Raw genomic sequence first — 16,480 nt, 5'->3', positions numbered from 1 at the left:
TTTTAATTTACAATAGTTGTTGTATAAATAAAATAATATAATAATTACAATAGTAATAAAATGTATTTAGAAATTCCAACGTATATCTTTTAACAAACTGATGGGTAAACCCGATACCCGCGGTTATACCCGATACCCGACGGGTAATTACCCGACAAATACCCGACGGGTATTGGGTCGGGTATGGGACGTGATTTTATAACCGGGTACGGGTATGGGATTACCAATACCCGACCCGAACCCGACCCATTGCCATCCCTGGTTCTATGTTTGATTTGGCTTAGTTACGTGGATTCCGCACACGTGACTTTGTTTGTTATAAACAAGGGTTTGGTTGTGTAAATCGATCCTCCGATTTCGGGACCTACAAGAACTACACTACCACCGAAAAAGAGTTCCTATCGGTGGTTTATGCTTTCGATAAGTTTCGGTTCTATCTAATTCTTTCTAAGACCATCGTTTATTCTGATCATGCGACATTGAAATACTTGTTCAATAAAAATGATGCAAAGCCGTGACTAATTTGGTAGGTCTTACTCCTTTCTGAGTTTAGTATTGAGTTGAGGTAGAAGAACAGTGCTGAGAATGTGGCCGTTGATCATTTGTCTAGGTTAGAGAAGTCGGTGGCGAGGAGAGCGAGAGTAGAGCGATTGGCGATTCCTTTCCCCATAGTCTTTGTGTGGAGTTTCTACGAGAGAGCATAAGTCTTTGTGTGGAGTGACAATTGAGAGAGAGGAATATGGGTTTCCTTGGTACGCCGAATTGCGAACTATCTTTCTTGTGGTTTCCTAAGGGATGACATCACGTACCAACAAAAAAAGAAATTATTTGCGGACGTGAAACATTACCTTTCGGATGACCCTCATCTTTTTAGGATCGGTGCAGACCAAGTGGTTCGTAGGTGTGTTAGTGGTAGAGAAGCGGAAGACGTGTTGAAGCATTGTCATGAGGGACCTACGGGAGGCCATCACGGAGCGTTATTGACCACTAGAAAAGTTTTTGACTCATGGTTCTATTGGTTGCCAATCTTTAAGGACACGACTTCATATGTTAGGAGTTGTGATAGGTGCCAGAGGGTTGGCAACATCTCGTCCCAGGATGAGATGCCCTAAAACATCATGCATCTGTGTGAATTTTTCGATCTATGGAATATCGATTTCATAGGGCATTCCCTATGTCTCATGGGAAAAGGTACATACTCGTCGCTGTAGATTATGTGTCTAAGTGGGTGGAGGCTCTTCCTACGCGTACTAACAGTGCAAGAGTTGTAGTTGGTTTCCTACGAAAGTTGTTTTCTAAGTTGGTACTCCAAAGGCCCTTGTTAGTGATAGGGGCACCCACTTCTGCAATACATTGATGGAGAAGGCATTGCAACGCTATAGGGTCACCCATCGGCTTGCAACAGCCTATCACTCGAAAACAAGTGGGCAAGTAGAGGTGATTAATAGAGGGATTAAGAGGATGTTAGAGAAAAATTGAGACGAGAAGCTAGATGACGCACAATGAGCCTTCCGTACAAGATCAACTAGGACAGAAATAAAGCATTGGGTCGAACTCTTCTTTGGTGTCAAGGTAATTGCAATGAATAGTCATCAACTTCGGGGAAAGGCTAGAAGAATATGACCCATTATAGGATAGACAATGCATTACAGACGTATGATCATTACGCTTTAACCGGGTTATTCTATTCCACTTCTTAGAAAGAAAAGAACTTGAATCAAAATACTTAATTGCATGACGATATATTTATACAAAACTTCTAACTCGAGCACATGCAATGGAACCGTAGATAGTAAAGTGAAATCCAATACACGAAATAATTTGATCTATGGACAACATCATTGTGGCAAAGGTCGTAATGCCAGAGGAATCATTACCGCATGGCATAGATGGGGAGGTCATATGTATCTATATGGTAAAATAGATTTTCGATGAAAAAGACATATGTGGTAGAATCGTTACCATAGAATAATACCCGAATCAAAAGTTTTTATGGTTGAAAAACCCAACCCACTCACACCAATTTGCATCGGGTTTAAAAACCAGTTTGGGGTGATAAAACCGTTTTTTTAGCAGGCCCAAATCGGTTCTGGTTGAAAACCACTTCTCAACACAAAAATCCTGAACCTATGCCAAACAGCCGAGTTGGGTCGGGTCGAGGACTCGAGGCCCAAACCGGTTTTTTTTGGGATTGGGCCGGGTTTGGCGGGCCGAAACCGTAGTTTTTGTACACCTCTACACATACGCAGCCGTTTAAGCATAAACCTACGATGCTACGAGCTGTGCGTAAAGACTAACATGGGCTTTAGTTTAGCAACCATCCTATACAAATATAAACATAAGTCTTTGACCCGATATATACTAAATATTAAATAATTGTTCATGACCCATAACTTGATAAAATAAATAAACAAGCCCAAACACTAAAAGATTATATTTCAATAAAGCCCAAAGATTAAAAGATTATAGTTCAATAAACATGAATATATGTAGAGTGCTACCAAGACCGACCGTATCATTGGTTGGATGAGTCAACTCTCCTAACTAATACAAGTAATTAATGCCCCAATAAGAATAATTTATGTTACAACTCAAAGAAATCTATGCCTATGGCAAACCAAGGATTGGATCGACATACAACGATAATGCATAGGGCTTGAACATGTCGGGCTTACCATGCTTGTCTCCATCCATATACATGAAATGTCCCATCCTGGCAAGGTTCCTTACGCATTCGATGAACTCGTGTGGCAATTCCGAACCAATTGCTTAGCGTTCTTTATTTAGCTTCTTCCATGTCTCCACAATTAACTCTTTTATGCATTCTCTTGCTTCAACTTCACTGGTACCACTCTCGTGCATGTAACACTGGATTGATTTAGGAGCATCACCTATTTCTTGCTCGTCCTAATACCAACAAAAACCTTAGTTTATATGCGGTCATTGTAGATTATTTTAGTTTAAGTGTGAGTTTGTACATATTGATGAGTATGAATAGGTATAATGTTAATAAGGTAGGTTAAGAAGTTTACGGATGATGTGCCAATATCGTTAATAAGGCGCACAATAATGCATGCATTGCGAATCATATTTTCAGCTCTTCCTATTTGTTCCAATGTATCTTCAGACACACTGGTTAAAGTTAATAGATATGCATGCTTGATGACTGGGACACCTCCTATTGACATTTTCTTTTGAACGGCGACTTTCATTAAAAACGCGCCTCTAGCAAGCCGCCAGGAAGGCAAACGAAAAGAACAATTAAACAATAGAATGTTTCCACTTATCCCATTCTATACTAACGACCTTGGACCTGTTTGAAATCCAAAGATAACTCAAAAATTTAATGTCACCCAAGATTTTGTCTATCCTAACCGGAACTCCCTCGAACAACTTTTTGTTTCTCGCTTGCCAGATACGCCAGCATGCCACCAACATAATCACCTGGAACAATTTTCTTCCTACAACCTTGAAGACCACTTTGCTTGTGTATCTCCATTATATCACGGACTGAAAAAAAAATAACAAAGGCTGCACTTTACACCACATACCAATTTGATCCCAAACAAAAGAAGCAACGGAGCAGGCGGTAAAAATGTGTTCAGCCGTGTCGCTTCCAGAATCACAAAGGTTGCAAGCAGAGACAGACGGAACAATGTTTCTTTTATGTAATTCTTCTGAAGTAGGAAGTCTTCCTAGTGAAAGTCTCCAAGCGAAAGTATTTAGTTTTGCTGGTGCCAATTGTTCCACTCAAAAGCCGGCCTGCTGATGTTGGAGGAATTGAAGTTCAAAATCCCTTTAATCGAAGCAACTGAGAAGATTCCCGATTTCTCTTCATTCCATACCCACTTATCTTGACCCGTACCAAAACGCATCTGAGACAATTTATACTCCACGTCTAGCAGCTCAGAGTCAAATGTGTTACTTGGACCTTGCTGCTTCCAGCTCCAGTTAAAAAGGATCCCGGTTTCCTCTTGAATACATCTCTCATTGATCACACAATTTTTTATTTTTTCAGCCGCAAACAAGTTTGGATAGTTGCTTTTCAACGGGCTACCATCTAACCAACAATCGATCCAGAATCTGATTTTTGCACCATTCCCAATCTTTCCAATAATCGCCTTTTCCATCCACACATTTGACGTTAACAAGAAATTTTTCTCGCCTTGCAATAGACCCCCATGTACCAGTTTATAAATCTCCTCCACAAACTATTAGCCTCTACTTTGTATCTCCACCACCATTTTGCGAGAAGGGCCATGTTAGCGGTTTTCAACGGACACAACCCCAAACCCCCATCTTCTTTAGCCTTAGTGATATTCTCCCAGGCCACCCAACAAGTTTTTTTGTTTATTATTGGATCGACCCCATATAAAGTCCCTCCTTTTAGCTTCTAAAATGTCTATGACTTTGGAAGGAGCTTTGTACAGAGAAAAGTAATATGTCGGGAGACATTCAAGCACAGACTTTAGGAGGGTAAGCCTTCCACCCATTGAAAGCGAGGAAGCTTTCCAAGTAGCTAACCGACTATTAAACGCCTCTATTACCGGTTGCCAATTGTTACAATGATTCATATTGGGCCCCACTTTTAAACCGAGATATGTGAACGGGGCTCTACCAGCTTTACAATGCAACCTTATAGCGTAATCATGAAGTTCTTGATCCGAGACCCCGACTCCATATAGGCTTGATTTATCGAGGTTAATTTTTAATCCGGACACGAGGTGAAAGCACCGAAGAAGGTGTGAGAGCCCTCGGATATTATCAAACGACCATTTACCCAATATCAAAGCATCATCAGCGAACAAAAGGTTTGTCACATACGGCCCTCCATGTGGAGTAGCAAACCCATGGAACATACCTTGTTGAACCGCCCTTTTGAACATGACCGTGAGACCCTCCATACCTATAATAAACAAGAAGGGAGAGATTGGGTCGCCTTGACGGATTCCTCGGGTACATAGGAACTCGAACGTAGGGGAACCATTCACTAACACCGACGATCTGGCAGTAGACATCAACGCCTTCATCCATCTTTTCCATTTATCTGGGAAACACATTTTTTCTATAATTGAATTGAGATAGTTCCAGTTTAGATGGTCGTATGCCTTTTCAAAATCAATCTTGAACAACATGCCCTTTTCCTTACTTTTCTTTAGCCACTATTGAACCATCTTGAAAATATGCATTGACATGTATGCATTGTTGAGGAACTCGTTAAAGGTTGGTGTGTACCCGCTATTGAACCATCTTGCTTCTGTCATGTAAGCGTTTTATAAATCCTGCCACTGGAATGTCAAATTTAAAGTTACACTTACAACTTATATGAAAATATGAAATATTTCTGTCTCTCTTTACTATTACTAGGGTTTTTCGACCGATTTACATCTGAAATGGTTATAAGATTGGAAAATTACAGCCTTTTTTAAGTAAGGAAGGACGAAGACTCCATCCCTTGTCAATATGTTATACGTCATCTCATTTACCGCGTTGTAGAGCGCAAAGAAGCAAGTTTTCATATAATCTGGAAGTTCTTTGACCGCGTTTAGATCCCAACTATACAAAAGGAATTGTTTACGCAAGATATATGATCAATGAGATATAGTAACATGTACAACACCAAAATGAAAACAACCAACCTATTCACAATGTTGGTGAATTGTTCGAGTTCTTCCAAAGTACCATAGACATCAAAGACATCGTCAATGGTAGTAATCATTGCATAAATTCGAACAGCTTTTAGCCACGCTCCACATAAAGTTCTCCATCAAACGATCGCGAGCAAAGCCGAACTTCTCCCAACATGTTTCTTTCCAACATCTGTACGAATACATAATGAATTTGTTTATAAGCTAAGTTACATCATGAATATTGTGTTGCCCAGAATCTTCTTGACAAACAATGAATATAACAACAAATGAAATAAACACAAACTAACCTTGATTGAAAGAATACAAATCGTGAATGTATGTACAAGTGAATGATCTTTTTACAATAGAAACCTAACCCTATTTATACTAATTGAAGAGGTGCGAATCCAATAGACGTGTCCCTTGACGAAGAGTCGTGTCCTTTAATCTTGTGGCTCTCAATCGATTTGAATAGGTATGTCTCCTTGAATAGTCACGTCCCTGTGTTTTCTTGTTTCCTGTTGCCGCCAAACTTGAAGGGGTGCGACCCGAGGGATGTGTCACATCCTTTGATGTTGTAGGTTATTATCTTTCAAGTTGTCATATCTAGTCCCCGCACTTCTATCACTAATCTAATTCTAATAAAACTAACTATTAACTAATTACATAATGAACCCTAATACTTATAGGATGTGAAGAGATTATGATTTCATTCACCCTCCTAATCTCGAACATCCTTAAGTTGCACCTTGATCTTTCTCCATGTCTTGCTTGCCATTATGTGCTTGTTGAAGTAGATCATTGCAGTCTTCTTTGATTGCCATTAGGAGAGTTGGTTCCTCGTCTTCCTGCACCAGATTTGTTTCTTCTCCTCTTTGATTTGATTCAGGACAATCTGAGGCATAATGACCAAACTTTTGGCAATTATAGCATTTAATCTTGCTTAAATCCTTCCCAAACTTCTTTTGGTTGCTTCCATTCTTGTAAGCATCATGTGATGAATCTTCATCATCATCTTCTTGTTTGAACTTTCCATCACGCCATTTGTCTTGCGATGAGTTGAACCTTCCCTGTCCATTCTTCCCAAAACGCCTTCCACGACCATAGTTCTTGTCGCGTCGCGTATACATAAGTTTCTCTTGATTATATACCGGGTTTTCATCCACCAAACCGGTCCTTTCTTCATAGGCTTTCAACCTTCCAATTGTCTCGTCTAGCGTCGTTGTTTCTAAATCAGCGAATTGTTCAATGGTTGCAACCATTTGAACGAACCTTTTTGGTACAGAACTCAAAAGTTTCCGTACTAAAGTTGGTTGATCAAAAGTTGATCCAAGACCACTTGCCCTCGTGACAATACTATTCAGTCTTGCAGTGAACGAATCAATAGTGTCTTCCTCCTTCATTTTTAACATCTCAAACTCTGTTTTAAGTGTTTGAAGACGTGCCTTTTGCACTCGATCTGCACCGACGTGCCTAGTCTTTAATGCATCCCAAATTTCTTTTGCACTTTTGCAACTTGCAACTTGTATTATCATATCTTCTGGCAGTGCTTGATATAAATAAGCGGTCGCCATCATATCCTTCTTTTCATCCGCTTGCGTATTTTCTTTTGGTTCTATCATTTCCCATAATCCGTTTGCCCTCAAAATGGTTTTTATACGGATTGCCCATATCGTATAGTTTGTAGACTTTAAGATAGGGCATTGAAACTGGGAGAATGAACTACCATCTTTAATCACTACCGCGTTTGACGGAGAGGCTCCTCCTGAATCCGCCATAATTTCTTTTCCAACAATTTTCACTTTCTAAACTTTGGTTTTCTCCTAAAACCGAAGTCTATGATTCCAAAAATTCACACTAACTTTCTAACGTGGAATCAAACCCATTTCTAAACCTTATATAAATTCCAAAAAAAAATAGAACGTAGAACCTGGAATTTGCGAATCGACCGACTTCTCTTATCCTGATTCTCCGCACGGTTTTCTGACTTTTCTTAACAACCCTCTTGGCTGCGTTTTTTTTTTCTTCCTGCTTGATTCGCGACTCTCTAAATACAAACCAAAAAAATCAGCCCCAAACCCGCTTGATTTGCGACTAAACTTCTCAACCGAACATGCTTTGATATCACAAAACTTCTCAGATTTTGTGTCTTTTGCAAATTTCAAACAACCCAAACTTCTCAGATTTGCGATTGCTTCTTCAAACCGGAATACAAATTTCTCAGATTTGCTTCCGTGTTCTTAACCCGAATCGTAGCCTCTTGCCGTGATTTGAATTAACAAAAACTCAGAATCTGAACACCCTCAGTGATGATCAGATAAAAAATCGAACACCCTCCTGATGAACGATTAACGAACGAACAACAATCGTACCCGCTTGATGCGATTGGTGTTAAAATTTAACAAAAAAACAACCTAATCGACGCCTCCTGCGTGATCAGAATTGTTAGGGAATTCAACCACCCGCCTGATGATTGTTTTCTGAAACGAATTTGAGCCCTAGGCTCTGATACCACTGTTGCCCAGAGTCTTCTTGACAAACAATGAATATAACAACGAATGAAATAAACACAAACTAAGCTTGATTAAAAGAATACAAATCGTGAATGTATGTACAAGTGAATGATCTTTTTACAATAGAAACCTAACCCTATTTATACTAATTGAAGAGGTGTGAATCCAATAGACGTGTCCCTTGACGAAGAGTCGTGTCCTTTAATCTTGTGGCTCTCAATCGATTTGAATAGGTATGTCTCCTTGAATAGTCACGTCCCTGTGTTTTCTTGTTTCCTGTTGCCGCCAAACTTGAAGGGGTGCGACCAGAGGGATGTGTCGCATCCTTTGATGTTGTAGGTTATTATCTTTCAAGTTGTCATATCTAGTCCCCGCACTTCTATCACTAATCTAATTCTAATAAAACTAACTATTAACTAATTACATAATGAACCCTAATACTTATAGGATGTGAAGAGATTATGATTTCATATTGTTACTGAATTCATACCGTGATGCGTATTTCAAATCATCTTGGTAAACCGCTTGCACCATGTTGAAGTCCAATTTGGCAAGCTCAAGCACTATTGGATTCATGTCTCGTCTTCTCACATACACTTCAATAAACCACTTTGTTTCCGCACGTGGAAGCATCCAATGAAGCGGAAAATCTAAGGCGCGACTTATTACAGACACAATATTTTTGCAGCGACGGTCTTCATACTTTCTTTAAGATATTTTTCTGTGAAAATTGTAGCACCATCCAAAATACTTTCATCCTCTACTGAATGATAAGAAGCCTCATACAAGTTTAGCACACCAATGATATCTTCATATAAGTGTCCCTTGAGGGTTCCATTCTCATCTATGTTGCCTTGAATATCTCTACTTAACATAAATAATTAAGTGAGGATTGTGACATGAATCAAATAAATGGGTAACATAAATACATCTTTAATTAATGTAACTTTATACCTTGAGGGATATGATATCCATGTTGTCGCAAGAGTAGAAAACCGAGGGATTTAAGATTTAAATCCATCTTACTTCACTCTTCATGACTTTTGTAGTGGTGCAGTATATATTATCCAAAACTTTGCTTATTTCCTTTATAAAATGATATGAAATGCCGAGTCTCTGCAAATCATCAATCAAATTGAGTATACTTAACGGGTTTTCCACCATTTCCTTTCCTCTGCAAATCATGGTCCGCACTACTTCCTTCAGGGTTTGTGATCTTGCCATGTACTTCTCTCCCCACATACATCCACAAGCTATAAAGTATGATTATGAATATATATACACCATTTTTTATTAAATATACTCTATGGCGACAAGCTACAAAGTATGTCATACACTACTGTATACATATGTATATTATCTGTGTAAGTTAATATATATATATATATATATATATATATATATATATATATATATATATGTATGTATATGTGAAGAATATTATGGCTCAATTGAATTCTTTCGTTGATAGGATCAAACATATATACAAGCTATAATCCCATAATTTAGGGAGTCATTAATTACAAAGATCCTATTCCTATTTACAAATATATTCTATTCTATTAAGTCGAAGCAAGAGGAGGGCGAATGTTGAGATTGGAGCGAAAATCATCAAATAACACCCGTGGTAGGCCCTTGGTGAAGATGTCAGCAATCTGAAGACGAGTGGGGGTATGAAGAATTTTGATCGTACCACGTTGAACATGTTCGCGAACGAAATGAATGTCTATCTCAATGTGTTTCATGCGTTGATGTTGAACAGGATTGCTGGACAGGTAGATGGCGCTGATATTGTCACAATATACTAAAGTGGCTTTTGAGACGGGCTGATGCAACTCTAGAAGTAGGTTACGGATCCAACAAATTTCGAGAAATAGTTGACTGGCGCTTGGATGACCAAGATAAAAGATTCTGACCCAGATAAACGCAATAACCTGAAGTGGAATGACGGGTATCCGGACAGCCAGCCCAATCCGCATCTGTATAGGCTCGAAGAGAGATGTCAGAACATGGGGAGAGAGTTAGACCGTAAGTGGTTGTGCCGCGAATGTAACGAATAATACGCTTCAAAGCATTCCAGTGAGCGGAGCTGGGGTTGTGCATATGAATGCAGATTTGTTGAACCGCATAACTGATGTCAGGCCTAGTAAACGTAAGATACTGAAGTGCACCAGCAAGGCTTCGGTATAATGTCAGGTTATCAAAAGGAACACTAGAAGTAGCGCCAAGCTTCGGTTTTGTGTCCACTGGAGTTGCGACCGGGTTGCATGTCGCCATGCCCGCTCGAGTGACAATGTCAAGAGCATAAGCTTATTGCGAGAGAAACATTTGAGAGCCAGTACGACTAACCGTAATACCCAAGAAATAGCTAAGAGGTCCAAGATCTTTCATTGCAAATTCAACCGCGAGGCTGCCCATGAGTTTCAATCGAAGAGAATCTGACGAAGTGGTGAGAATAAGTATGCAATGTCACCCCCGTGATGATATGTAAAAAGAGAATTATCGCATCGACTTTGTAAAAATCCCATAGAAGTAACAAAATCTATGAAGCGTTGGTACCATGCCCTCGGAGCTTGTTTAAGGCCATAAAGTGACTTCTTGAGGCGACATAAATGGTCCGGATAATCTCTGTGCCGAAACCCCATGGGTTGATACATAAATACCGTCTCGATAAGATGTCCATGCAGAAAAGCATTGGTGACATCCAACTGGTGAATGGGCCAAGACTTGGATAATGCCAAAGTCAGAACTGTCCGAATAGTGGCCGGTTTAACAACCGGACTGAATGTCTCCCCACAATCAATACCGACCTCCTGATTTCTCCCATCACGCACAAGCCGAGCTTTATACCTTTCTAACGTACCATCGGACCTGTATTTGTGGCGAAAAAGCCACATACTACGAATAATATGCATATTAGGATGTCTCGGGACAAGTTCCCAAGTCTTGTTTTTAATTAAGGCATTAAATTCGTATGTCATGGCATTATACCATTCCGGTTGGGACAAGGCGGTTTTGGGGTTGGCCGGGATTGGAACGATGGTAGTAGCGGAATGGTTTAAAATTTTCTTTGGCTTGGTTATACCGAACATTGCACGAGTGTGGATGGTGCGGGTTTGCGGTGGAGGTGGAGGGTCCGGAATCGGGCTGGGGTTAGGTTGGGTTGGGCTGGTATGTGAGGAAGTGGGGGAGGTGAAGGTGTGGTCGATGGGTGGGCTAGAGGTCGTAGGAGAGGAAGGGGTGGGCTGGTCGCTGATGTGGGCCGAGGGTGGGATTGGGCCAGGGGGGCTATGGTGGGCTGAGATGGGACTGTGAGGATGAGATGAAAGGAAAGGTTGGTGAGGGGGTTGGGCCGAAGTGTGGGTGATTTGGGGCAGTGAGTCAGTGGGTTGGTTTAGGGTTTGGGCCGAGGGGTGGGGTATTGGGGGCGGTGTAGTAGTGGGTGAAATAATAGGAGGCATACGAATATAGGGGTGTACAATGTCTTCGAGAAAGGTGTAGGTATGAGAGGTTATTTTATGAGATTTTGAAAATGGAAAAATGGTCTCATCAAAAAGAACATGTCGGTTTATGGTTATGGTTCGAGATTTTAAGTCAAAACATTTATATCCGCGGTGGTTTGATGGGTAACTGAGAAGTACGCATGGGTATGAACAGTAGGCTAGTTTGTGGATGGTTGTGTTCGGAATACGTGGATAGCATATGCATCTGAACACACATAAGTGGTCATAGGATGGTAAGCAACGGTATAAGCGTTGGGTGGGTGTTTGAAAGTTATGTATTTTGGTTGGGATAATATTTAAGAGGTAGGTTGCGGTTTCGAGAGCATGGTGCCAATAGATGTTCAGGGTGGAGGAGTGGGCCATAATGGTACGTATGAGATTATTTATGGTGCGAATTTTTCGTTCAGCTTTACCATTTTGAGACGAGGTGTGGGGACAAGAGAAACGAAAGTGCATGCCATGTAGAGTGCAAAATTGTGAAATTGGTTGTTGGCATATTCACGACCGTTGTCACACTGAAATTGTTTTATTTCGGTGCCGGATTGGGTTTGAATGAAGGTAGTAAATTTTGTGAACATAGTAAAAACATCGGATTTGTAAGCAATAGGGTAGGTCAATAAAAAATTGGTGTAATCATCCAAAAATAACACATAATAACGATGTCCCCCATTAGAAACGATGGGAGAGGTCCATACGTCACTATAAACAAGATCAAATGGCATAAAAGTACTTGTATTAGATGCAATAAAAGGGAGTCTAGTGTGTTTCCCAAAAATACAAGAAGTGCAAATTTTATTATGTAAAGAACCACAAGAAATTGAATGAGAAGTTTTTAAATTTTGTAAAATAGCTGGGCCTGGGTGACCGAGCCGTTGATGCCAGATGTCTTGAGAGATAGCTGCATAAGTGGAAGCAGTAGTGAGATTGGTGATGTTGGACGGACTGAGAGTGTAAAGATCCCCCGAACTATTGCACCGTAGGATAGGTTTCTTGGTCTGAAGGTCCTTCACAGTAAAACCATATGGGTCAAATTCAACAGATAGATGGTTATCAGTGGTAAATCGACGTACAGATATAAGATTTTTAACAAGGTTAGGAGCATATAAAACATTGTTAAGTTTAAAAGGAGGGAATGGTGGTGGTAGGGTTATATTGCCTTGTCCAAGAACTGGAATGGTTTTGCCATTACCAACAATAATGTTGCGAATAATGTCAGAATTAAAAATAGACGGAAACTTATCAGATTGAGGAGACATTGTACCTGAAGCACCCGTGTCCATGGTCCATGATGAGTCATTGTTTTGAAGAGCTAAGTTATACAATGCCTGAGCAATATCCGTTGGAGCCTAGCCGGTGGTGTATGTTTGGGCCGATGGTTGAGTGTTTTTGGTTTTGGGCCAAGGATGCCTTGGGCCGATGAGTGTGACTGGGTTGCTTGGGTGGGAGATGGGTTTGATGGATATGGGCAAGGAGGTGGCGACCAATGGACCTAAGAAGGGGGCTGGTGTTGAGGTATGTTGGCGGCCCAGGGAGGAGGCGGCCAAAAGTATGGTGGGTAGGTGTTCGGTTGGGAGTAGTTCGAGCGACCTCGGTCATAGTTCGAGTGACCGGGGCCACGGCCTCGGCCACCGCCTCGGCCTCGCCCACGATCGGAGGAGTTGTCGGATCGGTAATGGTTTCGGGTATCGGCGGGTGGGCGGCTTGGTTGCTCAGTGGTGGTGTTAAGGGCTGTGCCGACTGTTTGAGCGGCTAGCTTGGCCTGGGCAGTTTTCCGTTCTTCAACTTGAAAAAGGCGCGAGCGTGTGTTGTAAAAATCCGGGAGAAGTTGAGTTTGCTGAAGGATGAGAGATATGCTCTCATACTGCTCGGTTAATCCGGTGAGAATTTGAAGAACTAGTTGGTTTTCGGACACGGTAGAACCAAGACTAGTGAGTTGATCATGAAGAAGTTTCATATGTTGACAATATTCCGCCATGTTTGGAAATTAATCAAGTCGACTGTTAAAGAATTGGTTTTGGATAGTAATGGTGCGAGCGGCTTGGTTGTCAAGGAACAAGTTTTTGAGACGACACCATGCGTCATACGTGGTAGTATTGGTGATCATGATGGTGAGCATAAGGTCTTGAGAGATGGTACCGTAGATCCATTGTAAAACAATGGAATCAATCCGTTCCCACGACTCAAGATAGGTGTGTTTGGTGATCGGAGCTTTATCCTTGTCTTTATCAACGGTTTCTTTGGCAGTGGAGGATGATGTGGCGGCTTCCCGTGGTTGAAGGTGGTCGTACACATCGTAGGCTTTGCTGTGGAGAATGAAGAGCTCAGCCCACGTGTTGTAGTGCTCTGTTTGGCTATCAAGAATTAATGGAATAAAGTTCTTGATGTTGTTGACTGTTACAGCAGGGTGAATGTGAGAGGTAGACATCGCCGGCCGAAAGAAAGAGGAAGGCAGACGGCGGCGACCTTGAAGGAGAAGAAGAAAGAAAAAATTAGGGTTTAGGCTTTGATACCATGAAGAATATTATGGCTCAATTGAATTCTTTTATTGATAGGATCAAACATATATACAAGCTATAATCCCATAATTTAGGAAATCATTAATTACAAAGATCCTATTGCTATTTACAAATATATTCTATTCTATTAATATGTATGTAGGCATCCAAGATAATGAAACGACTAGTTTCATCATATCAAGTCAAATACAAGAAATCAAAAGGAAGTTGGAAGATTAATACAAAAGACTAACAAGTCTAAGGAAACAAATGTATTAAGATTAAGTAATATCACTTAATGACAAATTATCATTTCATAAATTGACGAAACTACTTAAGTTATATTTTATAAAAGTTGGTTAAACACATTGATGGTACGTGGTATGTTAAGAATAAGACACTGTTAGAAGAAAAGAGTATCATCGTTCAAAAAAAAGTGTTCAAGAAAAAAAATTAGTAGGAATTCAATCATATTTTATCACAAACATATATCGTGTTATAATCCTAAATCTTCGTTACTAGTTATTTAATGGGTCCTATGAAAACTCATGTAATACACGGTTTCTAACCTAGTGCGTGGCTCTCTGTATGTGTGTGTTTATGCGTTATCTATAAAATCTATCTGGCAAAACAAAGAATAGTTTTTATTTAATTTATTTTAAAAATTCGTCAATAACGCCGTCGTATAATGTCTGGCGGTAATCCATCGGTAATCGATTGCAAATCCGATTACCCACTAACATTTTTCAGACGATCAATTACCGGTGGATTTAACCGTGGATCATTCTTGTTTCTTATGTAGTGAGGTTCCACTTCAAACAATCACCTTGTTGGCTCTAGGAAAGAATAAAGCTACAAAATAAATTTGCAAAAATGTTGGTATACTGTCCGTACTGTATTTGCTGGAAAGTGACTGAATAAAGTCATATGACCATAATGAAGGGGGATAGTTTGCTGATCTTCTCATAGTGATTTCCATGGTAGCATCATTCTTAAGATTGCATTGTGGTGAATAAAATTGTTTTTTGCAGACAGAACGTTTCTTTGACTTATGGAACTATTGCAAAAGAGAAATGGGGAAGAAAGTGTCCAAGTTGATGCCATTACTACAAGACATAGTTTGTTTGCTTGTTTGGTGATGGTTTTTTAACTTTGTAGACATGGGACTATATATACACACGGCAACTCAAATGGGGTGAGCAAATTAACCGCCATAAAACCGAACCGTAACCGAACTGATTTTAACCGATAATCAACATAACCGATGGTTATGGTTATGAAGATTTGGTTAACCGATCAGTCGGTTATGATTTCGGTTATGAAGATTTGGTTAGCTAATATAACGGAAACCAAACTGGACTTATTATGTGTAATCAATAATACTATATAATGGATTTATGTTTTACAATAACCATGTAGAGTTTTTTTTACTAAGATAAAAGTATGTTAATAATAAAATGATTTTGCTAAAGATGTTATTTATTTTGATGAAGAATTGAGGTGTTACGTGAAGCTTTAGTATAACACTGAGTAACAAAATAATTAATAGATTTAAGTTGTACACACTTTTAATGCATTTGCATGTCTGCTTACAATGAAGGTTGGGAAACTTGAAAATTCCACGAAACACATGTTTTTTAGTTGAGTATTACTTTATTAAAAGCAGACTCACATTTGTATTTTAACAAAAAAAAATATAGTCATGTCTTATAAAAGAAAGCCTAACCTAAGTCTAACATGGTGGGTTTTATTTTTATTTTGTAGGCTTATTGGCATATAATTTTTTAACTTTAACCCAAAATTTAGTTTTAATTAAAATTTTGGATATTGAAATTAACTGAAACCGAACCATAACTGACTTCATAATTGATTTACCATAACCGAAGTTCGGTTATGATTATGGTTATGGTTATGGTTAATAAAATCCATAACCGAAATTAGTGGTTATAGTATGGTTAATGACAAAAACCAAACCAAACTGATCCATGCACACCCCTAACTCAATTTCACACTGTCATCAAGTGTGATAATTAAGATTCTTGTTTGTTTATGCGAGGAGAGGAAAACGAGATAAATACTCCATTTTTCCGATCTTAAACATTTTTAAGATATAAGAAAATGAGCTAATTACGTTTTTCGTCCCTTCTGGTTTGTTAAAAATCATTATTTCAGTTCATTAGTTAAAAAGTGCCAAAACAGTCCCTGTGATTTCACTTTGGTAACTATTATATTCCACCCTCACTAACGCCATCTAGTTATTCTGTTAGTTAATTTGAAATGACCATAATGTCCTTTTTATTAAAATTAAAATAAATAAAGAGTTAGTTATGTTTTCTTCC

At 39.5% G+C, this 16,480-nt stretch overlaps 1 pseudogene; it reads right to left on the bottom strand.

Annotated features, from left to right (window-relative positions):
* Window positions 1-2,607: 2,607 nt before the first annotated feature.
* On the bottom strand, window positions 2,608-15,245 carry LOC110906836 (annotated as a pseudogene).
* Between the last annotated feature and the right edge of the window lie 1,235 nt (window positions 15,246-16,480).

This window comes from Helianthus annuus, chromosome 2 (genome assembly GCF_002127325.2).
Source record: "Helianthus annuus cultivar XRQ/B chromosome 2, HanXRQr2.0-SUNRISE, whole genome shotgun sequence".
Taxonomy (NCBI): domain Eukaryota; kingdom Viridiplantae; phylum Streptophyta; class Magnoliopsida; order Asterales; family Asteraceae; genus Helianthus; species Helianthus annuus.
This window is presented reverse-complemented; position numbering and strand designations above follow the sequence as displayed.